This window comes from Falco cherrug, chromosome 13 (assembly GCF_023634085.1).
Source record: "Falco cherrug isolate bFalChe1 chromosome 13, bFalChe1.pri, whole genome shotgun sequence".
Classification (NCBI taxonomy): Eukaryota; Metazoa; Chordata; class Aves; order Falconiformes; family Falconidae; genus Falco; species Falco cherrug.
Genome location: NC_073709.1, coordinates 21,145,062 through 21,163,011, shown reverse-complemented (window position 1 = coordinate 21,163,011; position 17,950 = coordinate 21,145,062). Strand labels below are relative to the sequence as shown.

Below are 17,950 nucleotides of genomic sequence, written 5' to 3'. Positions count from 1 at the left end.
TGTGGTAAAAGTTTCCATCAAGTGGGAGATTCCCAGGCTGGGTCTCTGGAGATTTTTAATTCTCACTAGCATGGTCTGGCTGCAGTAAACGCAGACCGACCGATGGGCTCCCACGTTGAAACCAGCCAGCCAGTTTGCACAAGTCTCTCGTTCTAAAACACGTCTAATTTATTTGAGCTGATATCGAGGATAAAAATCAACTGTCTGTTTCCCAGTTAATAAAAAACATACAATGAGAGCAGAGCTCTGCCAGCATATCTTGTTTACCCAAAAATGTTTGGCATTAAATGTGAAATCGGAAATGAACTCATTATCTGATTATTTTCATTTTGAAGAATTAACCGCTTTGGGGAAAAGGCTTGTCTTAAACAGTCCCCTCATATGGATGACTAATTACAAATATATATCTCTGAAGAATACAGCAAATGCTCGTGGCTCCCAGGGTAGGATGCAGCACTATCAATTTGGACAAGAACATTAGGAGTATCTTCTCATGTGACTTATTTCAAAACAGAAGGAAATCCATTTAAGCTAGCAGCATCATGCTCATACAGGTGAGCAAAGAAGACTTTCCAAAAAAGACCATGCTGTATAATTCTTATCCAGGTGATATGGATAAGAAGTGCTCAACAATTAATTGTAGTGGGTCTGCCCCTTCCCCTCCAAAAAGATAATTATATAGCAGTATGTATAGTTATAACTTTCTAGGTGTAGAAGTATGTTGAAAACAGCATTCCTCAGTGGTATTAATGAACATATCTCAGTGAAAATTAAGAAAGTGGAATCAGATGCCCATTCAGGGCTAATAATGTTTTAGGAAAACTTGCCACTGTAGCACCAAATCCAGGTCACTCTGGATTAAGAGAAAACTGCCTTCAAGACAGCCCATTGGGCTGCATCCTTTTGTCTGTTCCCTGCAGCTTCTTTGCTCCATTTTCATCTGTCTGATCTCTGCTTTCAGTATTTTCTGGTTAGCCCTCTCTGTAGCTGGCTCAACAGTTGCTGCTCCTTCTAGGGTTGCTGATTGCTGTCTCTGCACTCAGAAAGCGGGTTTCTTTTCCTATCGGGGGCTGGTGTGAATTTCAGAAAGGGTACCATGGAACCCTCCACTGTGTGTCAGCACTGTGCAAGTTAAACAAGCGTATGTCCTCCACTGAACATTTGGCTGTTTGGTTCCTCCTCTTTTACTCCAACAGAAATATCCCTGTTCTCAAATGCCCTGTGAACCTATCTGCAATATCACAGCCTGCTTCTTCCTCTTAGCTACATTGATTATTTTTTTTTTTCTTTTGGCTAGCACCACAATCCAGAGGCAAAAGTACATTGACTGGTGTCCAGGAAGGCAGCAAACATCCCAAGATGACTCTGGGCTGCCCAGCCAACACGTTGCTTTGCAGGCTTCATGCAGCCCATGGGCTGTGGTAGCACAGGCAGGGACAGTGCAGATGTCTTCCCTCCAGCTCAGCCAGTATGAAGAGCAGGTATCCAACAATTAGTCAACTGAATCACTATGCATTTGCTCCCTATCACTCAGTTCAGATCTCTTTACAGAGCAGATACAGTCAGGAATAAGAAATTATCCTGTCTGGGTGAATAGCATTGGAGTCCCCAAAATGCTGCAACTACCATTTCTGATTCTTCTTCAGTCTATGCTTTCCATTAGTTGGGGTGGACAGGGAGAAACCAACTCCCCAGAGCATGCCTTTAAACTTCTTAAGTAATTGTAAAGGTCAGATCCCATCAACTGCAATACTCATTCTCTATGATCAGATAAGAACGGCACAGCATTTTGCAGGAAAATGCACAATGACAGGTAGAATTCTAGAGGGGGTGGGGGAGAAGTATCATTGTAGATACTGACTATAAAAGAACATTACAGAAAAAAACCCCTGAAAATGTTACATTCCCACCAGCAAAGATACACATTCCCAGCCTAATGCTGATGTGACAATTTCCATGTACTCTTGTTTCTTCTCTTTCGCATAGCAGTGCACACAGCAGTGCTTGCCTTCTCTCTAGCAGCTGGTCTAAGGCAGTTAAGGGTCACCAGTACTGTTCTGTTTCAGTTCCTGGAGGCTCCCTGCTCTGGCAGAATGCCACGCTTCCTGAGCCACTCTGTCTTGCCCTAGAAGCTGAAGAAATATTCCCTATTTGAACTGCTAAAATTTCATTTCCTATCTGATGTTGTCTCAGCATGAGCAGCATTTTAAAGTCTGTTTTGGTGTTTGCTCTTTTTTCTTCAGATCTCTCAAAAGATCCTACTCTTGACTGAAAGGTACAAATGAGCATGAGCTTTGTGAGTTCTTTGGTATGGCAAATGTAAGCTTTTAAAACAAGGTATTTGAAGTTTTCTTTCCATTAAACTATAGAAAGTAATTAACCAGGAAGTGTAAACAGCAAATATGAACAAAACAGAACAGGCTGTTTGACTCTCTTTTCATTCTAAATGAAACGGAAAAGAGGAAGAGTAATAACTTTCTCAAAGGAATTTGTCACATGTGTTGTTTGCACGTATCTTTCACATCTTGTTCTTTCACAGCCTATTAGATGCTGGAGTTGAAGCTGCATTCTTCAACTTCCTTCTGTAATCCAGACCAAACTGTGTCACCCATAGCTGTTTTTATCCCATTGAATACTAAGCTTTTCACAGTTGGGGTTTTTTTTAATATTATTAATATGGTATCTAAAATAATTTCTAAAAAGTCGAAAGTTACATCTGCTCCCCACATTACCAAAAACATACAACAGTGCTGGTTTCCGTCACTCTTGATGTTACTGTTGCTGACACCTTTCAACACTTGTAATAGTGCTAAGGGTTTATCTCATTAAAAAGTGCAGTCAAAAAAAAAAATTACCATCACCTCATCACCATTACACTGCTTTATAAAGAAAGCAGCCTGTTGATCAATGTTTATGCACAGAGAAGAGCAAACTTGTCCTAAAATTTTCATGGACACAATGTCACCTGGAGTCCTTTCCTACAGTTTCTGCTTTTTAAATTATTTCTCTCAAATTCTTTTGCTTTAATCCAATTTTGGGGTGGGACTCTTCTTTTGAGTTGATGCTGTTACCTGCTCCTTTCAGCTATGGAGAACATGCAGCTGAAGACCCAGTGTGGTCTGTGGTTTCTGTCAGAGTTAACCAGAGACCCCTAGTTAACTTCAGTCCCCAACAAACCACTTATTTAAAACACACCGTACTGTGTCACATAGGTATAGGTAGTGCAAGACCATTTCCTTTCCTTGCCTAACCCTGTAGGCAAATGGGTGGGGATGTAAACAGCAGGTGGGAGGATGCTGTGGTCTTGCTGAGGAATAACTGGTTGATCAGTCTTGCAGCAGCTGCCACAGGCAGATACATAACCAACCAGGGGGAGTTAGGGACTCATTGATACTTTTAGCCATAATGTAAACACTTGGTTTGGAGTGTTGAATGAAGCAATATTAAAGTGAAGTCTCTACACTGTTTGTATGTTTTCATCTGCAAGTTTTGTATGTCACTGACATGGCTTCAGCTTGTCCTAAGTGGTAACGCTAATAATCTATTTTGTTTCACACAAGCTGGAGGCATTGAGAAAAGTTACTTTCCTGTGCTACTTCACCTCTAAATGTGCTAGGTACTGAACCACAATGTCTCTCCGTGAATGCAGTTTCCCTCTTTCCAACAGCAGAAATTTAAAAAACAGTTTTGCCATCTTTTCAGAATCCATTGAGGGCATTAGGAATCCACCTTTTAGTATCAATGAGCTCTGGCTTGGGTGCTCGGTGCTGCATCACAACCTTGTTTTCATGGTACTGTCCTTTCTCTTACAGAGCACAGTACAGGGCACAAGAGGCAAGTTGCACAGGCATCCCCAGGGGCGTGCCTGGTCAGGAACGACTTGAACTCTCAGCATCACAGCCTGAGATCTAGCAGTTCCACAAGATGCACATCCACTACTGTTCCAGTCTGTCCTCAAGAGTAATGAAGGAGAAGGGTAACAGTTGTCAGTCCTCTCTGGTAAAGGCTGATCAACTTACACCCCCCTGTGTTATGGGCTTTGTTTTCATAAGCTTTATTCTCAAAGATTGTATTTTGTTGTCCTGCCAAAAATACGGTCAAGGCTATTGTCTGTTAGCACCTGGCATATTCAGCGGACAGATTCCGAATACACTGGAGTGGTTTGTTGTACTTTCAGGGTAGGGAGAATTGTATGAATCAGCTTTTCCATCAACACAATTTCCCACATGTTCTGGAACCACTCAGTAAGTGTGGGTACCTGGGTTGATTTTCACACTGCTGTTATTGTTGTTCAGTTTTTCTGTGATTTTGTACTCATAACTGAATGCCATATTCCTAGAGAAAGAGAAGATGACATTGAACTAAAGATTGGTTGCACATGCCATTTCTCACAAGATTTTTCAGTTTTTTCTGTTGTTTCTTTTTTCCCCTGTCATGTTGCTTGCTGAAGTGTTCCATTGACTTTTTTTGCACATAGGGTATTCTCTGGTCTTAGTTAACCAGGTCCTTAGGGACTCAGGTTTTCTCAAAATATAAAGCAGACACTACTATGACAGCCAAATGCACTGTCTCAGAGAAGTAGCAAATAAACAGACCCCATTTATCTTCAGGTTAATTTGGAAGATGAGGATATGCAGCACAAAGCACATCAAGTCCTATTGCAGGCCCTTGGGAAAAGGTATGTTATATTAACCCAACTCCATCTGCAGCTCTGGAACTTGAGAGCAGCAGCAGAAATGGTCAAGTAGCTTCCAGCTGAGTAAGCACACATTTTCTACAGCAGCTTGTTTTAATAAAGTATTGTTCGCTGTTATATTGAGGGTCCAAGCACTGTAAGCAGCACAAAATCAAAAAAGCTTAAGTAAAGTTTAAGACTCAAACTGGATAATCATATTTATTAACATCAGAATTTACCAACAGTGCCCACAAAGGCACTTAAAATGGAAATCCATATGTCTCATGCTGAGACACCACAAAGGAAGCGAAACACTGAGCAACTTTTCAGGCTGATGAGGAGACCTTCTCATTCCACCTCCTAGCCCATCTCTGAGGATAGTACTAAATAGCAAATGAATTGAATTTAGACTGCTGCTGAGGTGCAAGGTTAAGGACATATGGAAAAGACATGATTTAAGATGAATACCATTATTTTATGGCACTTCAGGGTCCCCTACACTTTTCAGAGTGGTAAAGGGCATGTAGCTTCTTCTCAAAAGAGAGTGTAACCCATATTGTAGATGATTAAATAACTGTAAATGAGGTGAGAAAGAAGGTAGAGTTAACATGAATATAGAAAATTGTTAATTAAGAAAAAAGCTCTTATACAAGGCATGTGTTTCTGTATTTCCCTAAGAAACACAAATGAAAAGTTAAAAAAAAAAAAAAAAAAAAAACAACTTAAAAATATCTTCTGGAAATATCCACATGCAAGGAAGTTTGCAGCCATAAGAGATGTGGGCATTGCCATAAGTCAAGGATACTTCTGAACACGTGTAAAGGCTACCTACTCTCATTAGCCTTGATGAGATGAAGTGTATCAGAGAAGTTTGTGTTAGCAGTCCTATCACAGGGGCATGTGTATTGCACAGATGAGAGATGTCATAAATGGTCTGGTTTTGGGAAAGGCTTGTTTTGTAAACCCTCTTAGTGTTAGACGAAATGATAATGGGTTCCAGGCCAGGTGGCTGACTGTGGTGGCTGTGGACACGTTTAAATCATTGGCTTAGTCTGTACGTCACATGTTGCTTTTTCCATTTGCCATGTCCTTATGCTACAGGACATATGAGGTCAATACCTTCAGTTCTTTCCAGACTCATCCAGTTCAAATTCACAGCTGCAGCAATCTACTTGATGTCTTGTTTCCAAGACACAGTGTCTCTCTGTCTGTCCATATTTCTGTTTAAATGGCAGAAGGTCTTCCCCACGCTTTGAGTGGATCTTTTTACGCTGGTAATTCTTAACATTTTTAAGCCTGTCTGCCTCTTTCTTCCCCTGAAGTGAACTACAGAAATGACAACATGACCCTTCTTCAGAGAAGCCACACAGAGCTACAAGATACGCTGATTACAGGAGGTACTTCTACTAAAGCGCAGTCTTTGACAAAGCGGTGCTGCCCGCACTGTATCGCAATGACTGTTCTTCTCATTGATGCCTCAAAGAATCGAAGTTTCTACTTCAGATATGGAAATGAATAATCAGTACTTCTTCTGCAGGGTAGCTGCAATGCTAGAATTCCATAAATTGTATATTGTAGCCATTCTAGCCCAATCTGGGGCCTCCCAGCAGATTTTCTGAACAGAAGAAGATTGAGTCTGGCTGATAATTTGGGAAAGAGATGAGAGGGGAAACCCCCAGCACAGCAGGAACTGGTGTTAGTGAAACAATAGCTGAAACTCTGAGTCATTGCTGAAGCAACGTTCAGACATGAGCATCAGAGGACACGCTGTACTGCAGAAAGACCCAGCTTCTGGATAAGCTGCACACAAGGAGACCTGAAAAATGTTTAATTTTGTAAAAGTAAAAAATCCCTATATACATTTTTCAAGACTGAGATCTATATCCCCCAGGTGGTTTTAAATTTTGCCAGACTCCAGCAATTTTAACTGGATTTTAGCCTGGTTTTTGCTTTTCTGTCTTCAACAGTGGTAGAGTACTGCATCTTAAGCAGTATTAACTAATAATTCTCTGCATTCACTTATAGCGAACGAGTGCTTCAAAACTATTTCCTGATTTAAGCCTTATGATCATGCAGAAAGTCGAAAAGTCTGGTAAAGACAAGGAAACAGACTCCAAAAGCTCTCAAATTTGTTGAAATGCCATAAAGGAATGTTCTGTTTGTCAGGCAGACAGTATGATTATGTGCATAGAATGATCACAAAACCAGGAGGAAAAGAGAGAAAAAACTGAGCTCACCTGCCTGCCTAAGGCAAATCTTTTTGGTTCTTAATGCAGCTCTTGCTCTCGCTACCTGAATGAAATCATACTTGGAGAGAGCGCGTCCTTTAGGTCAGAGCCACAGTCACAAGACTGACTTTTCTGTCTTGCCACAGAAGGTTTTGCATTTCAGGAGTTGACGAAATAATCCCGGCATAAGGTAAACAGGACTCAGTTCAGCTGATTATAATAGCTTCACCCAAGGATTCAAGTGAACGCTGAGAACTCCAAAGCACTTGAGGTGAAAAGCTCGGTTTCAGGGACAGATATTATTCACTGCAGTTTTTTAAGAATGAAAACACCAGCTGAGTCAAATTATTCTAAAGCCAGAATATTTTATGTATGATCAGCTTAATAAATGGAAAATGTGTAAATCCACTCCTTCTAGAGCATTATAAAAATGGCATTACATAGAAGATTGATTTCCAGAGCTCCCAGGGGTATGCTCTCTTTTCCTGATGCACATGTCTAAGCACCATTAACACTGTTACCAGGGGAATAATATATATGTCAATATAAAGTACATGATCAGAACCTTCTGAATTACAACTCCCTAATTAGTGTCCTTATGTCAATTATCCCATTCAGGATGTCAAATATTTCACAAGGATTAAATTTCAAAATACACAGACTCTCTGATATATAAAATCCCAAATGGCTGCTCAACGTATATCAATGTTATTATACCACATACAGCAGGTAAAAGATTACAGTCTTTCACATACCTCTACAATTTTAAAGCTACCATGCTTTTGATAGCATTTAATTTGGCACTGCAGTTGCATCCATAAATTTTTACTTGTGGGGATACTTACTCTGTAGAACGGAAGAAAAAAAGGCTTCATGTTTTCAGCCAGCATTTCCTTTCCAAAATAGTGATAACATCGTAATTCAGTACCCAAACTGAACCTCTCTGACCCCTGAATCCAAAACTGAAGGGTAAGGGAGAGAAGAAGAGGAAGAAGAAAGGGGCTTTACAATGCTGACGTCAGAGAAATCTTTGCTTCGTCGTGTGCTCTTCGCTGCCAGGGAGTAAAGAATGTGCATGTGTGCAGCCGGGAGGTAAGTGTATCCAGTTGGAAGTGTTTTGGCTTTCAGATTAAATCAAGTTTCCCTTAATAAATCTGGCTTTCCTGATATACATTAATACTCAAGTTATAACACAAACTTGGCCTCTGTCTAGTAGGGGAAGTAGATCTCCAGGTTAACAACATAACACTGGGCTGATTCAACAGGGCAGAGGTACACACCTATATTAAAACCTCTGTGTAGTGCACAAAACCAAAGGGTTTCCAGCATGAAGATGAACTGGTGAATCAAGATCTAAATTATTTCACACTTAGGACAGCTTTAATACTACACAAATTGAAGCCTTTTAATGTTTGATTTAACTTGTTAACCTTTCCCTTAGTTATCACTTTTCCAGTTACTTTTCCACAGATGTCTCAATCAAAAAGTGGTTACATAAAAATGCTTTAATGAGCAAATTTACTGACTGAAAACAGGACAAAGAATCTTAATTGGCTATTGAAGAAAATGCACAGAAAGCAACTTTTGAGTTTATAATTGTAAATATTGTGTCAGAAACTCAACCCTCACAATGACACTCGTCTGTTTTAGATAGAAGCAAGTACTAGCAAGCCTAATCTGCTCAAATTTTGTCATTAGATCACACAATAGACTGCTCTTGAGCAAGCAACAACCCAAAAATTAGTCCCAGAAATAATTAAGGAAATCAGTTAAAATATCAAAGGAAAGAGGCAAAACATAGCAAATAAATTGTCTATTACAAAGAAATATCTAGAGTCCCGATCAAGGGTTTCTTGTACTTCATTTGTGCTGTAATAGCATATGGAGTGGGCTGAAGGTAAGAGATTAGAAAGAGCCAAATGTTGTTAGAATACAACGATCTAAACTATAGTGTCTTTTAAGATCTCAGGCCAGCCTTGAGAAGAAGGGAGAGAAAAAAGAAAAAAAAAAAAAAAGAAAAAGGAATATGAATGAAACCAAAATGACTAGAGCAGCTTTACACATTCATAAACTACATTTTACCAACTGATTTCAAGGACATTTTCAAAGTCTTGCAGTTAAGCTCCTGCCCTCGATGCTGTCCGTTAGCAGGACCTCCCTTTATCCCACCCCTCTGGGAGCTGTGAAACACTGAAGACAAGGAACCTTTCAGTAGGCAGATGTAGAGTGAGAACTGCAGTGTGGCTCCTCCCTGTGCTCTCATCTCAAAGCAGACCCTGAACAGAACTCCAGTACAAACGCTACCAACAACCACTGACAACAAAATGTTTTCCCATTAAAATGGATCCCTTTTCAAAGTTACCTTTTTCTTCCATTTCCTGTTTCACACCAACTCTATTAATAAAAGCCAGGTATAATTTTCACCCCATACTATCCTTTTTAGTGGTGCCTGAATTCACTGATTCGTCAGTGTATACTACTCTTTAATAAGCCAAGGTCAATCTAATTTTCTCCTCCTAGTGCTCTCCCCCCCACAACTTCTTCACGTGGTTCAGCTTTACTTTGAAGTGACTTCCTTGCCTGGCATGCTAAAATCCAGAAACAGAGTGCCTATCATTGTGGCTGCAGTTCATGCCCTGACTAGTCACAGCAGAAGGAGAATTAGACTATAATCTCCTAAACAATGTAGAATCTGTAAATCAAAACCAAACAGCTCTTTTTGGCACATAGATCAATGAACTGGTGTAGAGGTATAAAAAACCAAACAACTTTTCTGAGGTAAAGTCAACATCAGCAAATGAATTTGTTCAGCTTGGATTTTTTCCTCTCCTCTGCCCTTCACCCCCTAAAAGCAAGTCTTCAGAAAACAGTTTTTATTGCACCCTGAAAAAAAACAGATTCTGCTGGACCAGAGGGCAAAATAGGCACACACAAACATAAGCTCAGAATACAGGCAGCACAGAGATTAAAAACAACCTACCTTCAGTACTACCCAGCCTAGCCTTCTTGATGGTAAGGATGTTTGCATTTCTTTGCTCTAAATATAAGAGTAAACAACAGTAGCTGCGCCAATCAAAGGAGTAATAACATGTTGCCAAAAAAATTTACAATGCATCAAAACATTTATACAGACTCTAGAGTTATTGCATTGAAGAAATACAAACTACCCATAGCCACACAGAGAAAATATTCAGAGAGTCAGAGGAATGGAGTTGCATCTGATGGAGTAACATACAGTTTCTTGGCACGGAGCAATAATTTCCATAACACAGTGCATGAGGGGTTTCTACTTGCAGAACCGAAGCCCTATCATGCTGATTGGTATGTCATCATGCACACAATTTAACTGGGATAGCCCAAGTCCCACTGGAAGTCACTGATATTTTAAGTTACTTGAAACCTCACAGGTGTACAGGGAGCTCTCTTCCAGTAATGCAAGCAGGCCTAAATATAATCCTCCAAAGGAGGGTCCGTAAGATCAATTTTTTCCTTATCTTCCCTAATGAAAAGTGTCAAATCAAAGGTTTATGGGAAAGAGTTTTAAAGACGAATCTTTTCTCTCCAGTCCTCTTTGGTTTCTCAGCTTTGGTGTCTGCCAGGTTAATCATATTTTCTGGGGTTTGTTCCTCAATGGCTGCAATTCTCCGGGAAAGGGGGAAGGCAGCAGAGGCTGATCTGCTGACCACATACACCCAACATGTGCTTCCTAATGCTTCTTCTTAGTGACATTTCCGAAGTGGAAAATTAACAACTATTGTAAACAAAAAATCTGTAATCCTAACTCCTCCTTCCACTCAATTTTTCATGCCAGTGTGGACCAGTGTGGAAAGGGAGGGCCTCCAGAGTATCAGCTTTAGTAGATGGGGACACACAGGATAGTGTGAAACAGTTGGAAGGCCAGGTTTAAACATGTAACCTGAAACACTGGAAACTAGAACTCACAGCAGGGCTTAGCAACAAAATCAACAATATAAGCAGTGCATGACATGTGATCAGCAAAGCAGAAGCAAGGTTGCTTAAATATAGCCTCTGTAGGTATTAGAATATTTCTGAGAAGTACACATCAAGCACGAGACAGATGCTACTAATAAGTAGAGCTTCAGACATTTATTTTTGTATTTAAATATCTAGCCTATATTTATCTGAAAGACTTAACCATACCATTCCTGACAGAAAGGTATGCCAGTTACTTACTGCTGTCTAGACAAAAAGATTTAAAACTGGAAAAGATAAAAACTTTGTAAGGGAACATGGAAAAGTGCTTTAAGATCCATGAGAAGCGCAGTATCTCTGCACTTGAGTCCCCAGAGATCTGGCTTTAAGAACTTTGTCTATTGGGGAATTTAGTATATTAATTATTTTGTTAAGTTTCATAATGTTTGTTCTTGAACCTAAATTGTTTGGGTTTAGGGGGAGTGGTTAGTAAGTTATGAAAACTCTAGAAAGCTGGAAAAATCAATCAGTCCTACAGGCAGGAGTGATGTCTGATGATCATCTGACACTTCTGGAGTTGTGACCATGGTGTGGTGAACCACTTCAAACTAGGACATGAAGATATGAATCATCTACAGTGAGTAAGCTGTCCCACTTCCAAATTTCCTGCAAAAAAAATATTAATAAATCCAGACTATCTGGACACTCACCCTAAGTGTTTGGACAGCTTTAAATGATCCTGTGATCTCAGTGAAGAAGTTGTTCTTGAAATGAGTTACATATTTCACCTCTATTTTTAGCATAACCATAAACCAGACCTGCTAAACAGAGGTTTCCCAATCTCTGCTACAGTAATTTGGTACCATGTGGTACATAAAGCTGGAAGGAAGCAGCATACAAAAGAGTTACCACAGACTTCAAGGCTCAGAAAGGTATAAAAAGTTTCACAAGCTTCCCTAAATATTCAGAAATATATATATATTTTGGATACAGCAATATTTCTGCAACACAACAACCTTTAAGTGTTGCATCACCAGCCTAAACAAATGACAGACTGAAAGCAGTGCTCAAGTAATGCTTCAGAACATCAAGTTGCTATCAAAAGAGAGAGCTTCAGATAGACACAGGAATGACATTTATATCTTCATTCCTTGGGCCCTCAATCACCCTATTGCATTGCACAAAAGGTGCCCTGGAGGAATAACCAAAGACAAAGTCCAGGTGATAAAAAGCTGGTTTTATGCAGCTCATTTCTCCCATTCTGCTGGGAGCGATGTTGAGGTTCAGGTCATGGACACACTGCACGGTACCAAAGTACGCGGTGCTCTGAGTGGGTCTCATAGCCACAACCTCCTGAGACAGCTGCAATCTGAAAGAGCAGGAGTGTACGTAAAGGTGGAGTGAGTCAGTCACCTCTCTTTTCCCAAAACTTTCCATGGGTCACTGAGTAAGCATTTATTTTACTGAACACTCACCCTTATTCCCTAAGTAGATAAAAACACTTCAGAAGTTACAATTTATTTTATTATACTTGTACTAACCTGAACTGCTGATCTTAAGCTTCTTCCATGTATAAGCCAATATAAGTTTAACAAAACAATTCACGTGGCAAGAATGCTAAACAGTAACTTCACCACATCTAGTTCTTGTATGCAGGTAAGTATTGCTCTTGTTCACTAAGAATTTTTCCTGTGATTCAACCAGTCTTGTGGAATTTGGTGTTATTTGAGATAAGCAGGGTTGTAAAATGCATCCCTGTCTTGATATAAAATTATAGGAAATAGAGCTGGAAAGGACTTCAAAAGGTCATCTGGTCCTCAAGGCAGAATCAATATTTGTGTCGCTTGTGACAGATGTATGTTCTTAATGATGGTGACTTCACCACCTCTCCAGGCTTCACTATGTTTATGTTTAGAAAGATTTTCCTAATAACTATTCTGACTCTCCCCTGGTGTAATTTAGCTTGTTATTTCTTATTATGTCTGCCATGAACATAAAGGACATATTACTTCCTTCCACTTTATAACAGTGGGGTTTTTTTTACATCTTAATTATTGCCCTGATCCTTCCATCTTCTTTTGAGTGCTTAATAGCTCAAATTTTTCAAGTTCTCCTTGGCTACAGTGCTCCAAGCTGAGTCCTTACCAGTGTAAAATACTAGAAGGTTACTTCTGCAACTGCATTCTGGCTTTCATATACATGCTAGCTGGTCACTTAGCTCTTTAATAATTCACCAACTCATGTTTAATTTGATTCACTTTCATCCCCAGATCTTTTCCAGAGAACTGCTGTCTACTGTGTTACCCCATCCTGTATTTGTGCAATTCATTATTTCTGCCTCACACTTTGCATTAGTCCCTATTGAGCTTAATCCTATTTTTTTCAGATGATCTCTCCAATTTGTCAAAATCATTTGGGATTCTAACTCTGCTTTCCACATGTTCAGAATCCTCCTATCTCCTGTCATATGCAAATTTACTGCATATACTGTTATCCTCTCATTCAGATCATTCATAAGGATTTTAAAAAATATTTAATCAAGAACAACTCCCTGTAGAAACTTCTCAGTATATTTTGATTAAACAATAAAATTAGGTAATTATTGCCTGAGTTTCACTTTTCATTCAGCTTTGCATTTACTCTCAAGACTATGTTTCCTTAGCTTTCCAATGAGAATATCATTCAAGAGAGTGCCAAAACTTAAGTAATGTAAGAGCAGGAGACTTAATCTGTCCCCTGTATCTGTGGACCTGTTACCTCACGATAGCAGGAAATTAGTTTGCTTTGTCATAATTTGCTCTTGACAAATTATTAACTATTCCCTCTATGCTGCATTCTAGTTGTTTACGAATGTTTAGGACACTAATTGCACAACTTTTTCTGAGAGATTTGGTGATTTTGTCATCAAGTATGCAACTTACAATCAAGTACCAGCACATTAATTTTATGCAAAAATCAAAAGGACTTTTGAGTTCTTTTTCATCAAAACATATTCTTCAAATATTCACTGTTAAAGGGGGCAGCATCTGTAAGAGGTCTTGAGCAAGTATAGAACCACGCATCTCACATATAAATGATGTCTCATTGATCAGCACTAGTAGAAACATCCCCCTAAGCTGATTTATGTCTCAATGCAGTGTTCATAGAAATAAAGGCCCCCACAAAGTATATGGCTATAATGTGGTAGTGAATCAATTATGCTCATTCAGATCACGCTCAAAGCACTTATGTCATGTTGTTGATTCTTCAACCACCTGCTCTTGTCAAGGAGGTCTGGCACACAGTCTTTGAAACATTCCTGATTTGCTCCAGTCATGTCCTGTTCTGATTATTAAAAAAATTGACATTATTTTCATATTGATATCTTTTGAAAAGCCAGCACTATCTGTACATGTGCATAAATGAGATGGAAAAGGTGCGGAAGATACATGGCCTCTTTGGAGGAATACTTGTTTTGTGCAGCAGTCAGATGATATAGGCTATCTAAATACACATCTGTCAAATTAAAATCCAGTTAAAAATGAAGCGGCACAACATCCCTGACCAGATTTACTACTAAAATAGATGATCTACTTTTTATTTGAGGTCATGTGGAAGACCAGGAGGCATTCAGATGTAAGGCTCCAACAAAATTACTCTTGAAAATAAAGATGTTGAATTATTAGACTTTATGCAAAATAAAATAAAAATGCACATTATACCAAAACAAACAACTCTTGCTTCAACTTTCTACATCATAATTAAAACAAAACCCCCACTAATCCTAACTACAGTCACTATAGTCTCTCTATGTATAGGTGTGGGGTTTGTCTCCGCTAATGGAGGAAAACAACCCATAAAAATGAACTGTTCTTAATGAGTCATACGAGAATAAAAACCAATTTGTAGATCAATTTTTCCAGAAATAAATTCTATTTGATCAAGAGCATTACTGAAGTCCTCTCTTCACAGAAGAATTTGTGCAAAACTTATTGTTGGAAGAGCATATTCACTTTTGAAAGTATGTTAAAAAAGTTGGAAAGTAAAATTTCACAAGTTGTTTAGGGACAAATTTTCTCTCAGGTAATCTCATTTTAAATTGTGTTATTCCAGAATTACATGAATAGTTAAAGCGAAAAAAATAATCTTGGCTTTCACATGTAGCACATGATGTCTTTGCTGGCCTTTCACTTCTGGTGTTACTTTATGATGTCTCTGCAAGGAATTAGATCTTTATGGGTATCTTGCCTTGCAAATGTATCCAGAGTTTCTTGCTAGATTTCTTTTGCCAAATAAACTCATCATTCAGGATTAAAAACACTTTATTTAAGTGTATAACCTTTTCTTCCTGAATTTGCAGTAGCAGGAAAAGATTTAAAAAAAAACAACAAACAAAACAGAGTAAGAGAAAATATATTTGAGGCTGGAGCCCAAGACCAAACACATCCACCTGCATTATTGGACATATATGAATTTCTAAATGCAAGAAACATGGAACAGGAGACAGTAAATCTCTCAAACCACAAATCAAAACTAGTGAGGTCTTTAAGAAATGTTCAAGTTACACATGCCTTCAGGACTGGCAACTGTTCTATTCCAGAGCAGGAGTTGTCATCTTGTCAGCAACAGTAATGGCACAAAAGGAGAACAATCTCAGGACAATTACCAGTCCTAAGAATAAGAGGTAAACGTCTTTCCATGCAGCTATGGTTAATTGATATTAATAAGGTTAATATTCCAGTCTCTGTCTAATAACATTTAGCAACTAGCAAAACTAGAAAATTTTAACTAGGTTGATTTATGACCACGCCCTCATTCTTTTTACCCTATCACTGACTACCTGTAAAAGGATGAGATGAAGTGGCCTGCGTGAACTTCCTGAAGTTCATCCTACTGAACTACGAGTGAAAAAACTGACAGATAAGAAAATGCCATACCTCCTTCTTACTAAGTAACTGTCTACTAATATAGTGGAATAGGACAATTGCTTTCTTCCCTCAGTCCCAGTCCACATCAAACCAACCCTTGAAGGGAATTTCCTGAAACGGCACTTTTAGCAATGGGAAAGCATATTATAGGACACAGAGAGAATTTATAAATGGTAACAAGGCTTAAATCCCACAGCTCTGGACCCCCATAACCTGTTGTTAATCTAGTCACACTGAGGAAATGGTGGTATGATGATAATTACTTCTCAGTTCCTCCAAAGGAAGTGCTACATAGTGTACTTTAAATAGAAGGAAAGAATACTATCTTTTTAGTATTTTCATCATGCATTGTTAATCCACTGCATTCCTGTGCTGCATCCCACTGTGATGGAGCCAAGGGTAGTGTCCACCTGATGTATTTTTAGTGGGCAGCAACTTACAGTGCATGTGATTGATGAAATTTATCCCAGTCTAGGTAGCACTGGTTCCTGCTATATTCCAAATACTTGTGACATGACAAAATGCAGTGATCAGAAAAATATCAGAACTGCAAAGAACTTTCCAAGACACTGGCGAAATGGGGCTCTTTCCATTGATTTCAGCAGGCAATGGGAGAGGATCTAGGTGACATTATTAAACACCAAAACTTCACATATGCATGCTTCTGACAAAAATTTTCATTAATAGGAGAAAATTTCAGAAAGTTCACCAAAAGCAGAAAAGGAAGAACCACATAAAAGAGGACTACAATGGACTTCAAGTCATGACACGCACGTGACCCATGCTGCTTCAAAAGACACTGACATTCACCGCTTGCAGGCCTGCCTAATATGCTTCCTTCTCTGAACAGAATATGAACCAAATAATATGCATTTTAAGTGTAACTCTATTGAAAGCTTTCAGCCATGCTAGAACAATATAAGCACCTTTCTTTTTAAATGAAAGAAAATATTAAATGTATAGACAAAGGGACTTTAATGTAGGCCAGGACAGGCCTATATTAACTAGGATGCATCTTCCAAATACAGCCAGCAGTCACAGTGTCAGAAATGCACCAGACTCAAGTCTTGTGTGGTTTATAATATTTTTTTCCCACTACAGAAAGAGCTGCTAATGGGTCATACAAGTCTTGACCAACAACCAATCATGGTGCAACAGGGAGGCTACGCTTTGGTTTCTGCATATACCTTGAGCCACTCAAATTTGACAGTAGCAAGAGCACAGCACTGTGTGTCAGAAGACTAGAAAAGCTTTGCTTCACAGGCATCTACATAGTGGAAGATTTTATTGCCTTTAGTGCATATGTGGTTTGCAAGCACAAATCCCTTTGCCCACTGTTCTATGAAGGCACCTGCAAAAAATGAAGTGAAAACAAAACAAGGATCCTCAGGTCACAAAGTGCACACAGATGCCTATGCTTTGCTTGACTTCCAGTGGGATAACCCAAGTCCTTTCCATGGTGAGCCTCTGAGTCATGTCTAGAATTTTTTGTTCATTCTGGAAGATTATACCCTACCTTTAGCCAAATGTCTTCAAGCATCTTTAGTCCAGAGGGTGAACTGCAAATCCTGGAAAATCAAATTTACTCTTAAGATATGTAGTGCTTCTTATTTCTTCCTGCAAGCCCCCAAAAATTGAAAGTGGTTCACTTCTCCTTTTGCTCCTGTAAATTTACTTCTTCCCTTGGAGACAGATGAGGTGGCAGCAGATGGAATTAGAGGCAAATGTTTTGAATGTGGCTTGTGAAGCCAGCTCCACTCTCAGGAATCCAGAGCACCTAATCTTGAAAGGAAAATGAGCACGTCCTTCAAAACCAAACACCTGGCATCAGATTTAAGCTATCAGCCATAGTTCCAGCCTTAATAAACTAATCTAGAAAACAGCTTGCTTTCCCATACTTGTTTCTTCTCAGTCTTTTCAGCTGAATAGTTGTAACTAGTAGTGGGGACAGAATTGTGGATTCATCATAGATTTGGGAGACAGGAATTTCTAAACCCTAAATTTTAATCTTGGTAATTGACACTGTGTGTATTTTTCTGTGTAGTACTTAGCCTCATTATGTCTTACACTTCTACAAACATCACATACCTCATTAAACATAACAGAGAGATCCTGTGCTTAAGAGGCTGTCTGCAGGTGGTTATCATGTGAGCAATAGATGCATTATTGAAGCAATTCCTTTTTGCACATCTATGCCAGAACATCAA

The 17,950-nt window shown here is 39.1% G+C and overlaps 1 long non-coding RNA gene across 1 annotated transcript in view; it reads right to left on the bottom strand.

Moving 5' to 3' along the window:
- LOC114015296 (uncharacterized) overlaps nucleotides 1–17,950 on the bottom strand; it is a 139,969-nt gene that overhangs the window by 112,141 nt on the left and 9,878 nt on the right. The window lies entirely within an intron of this gene.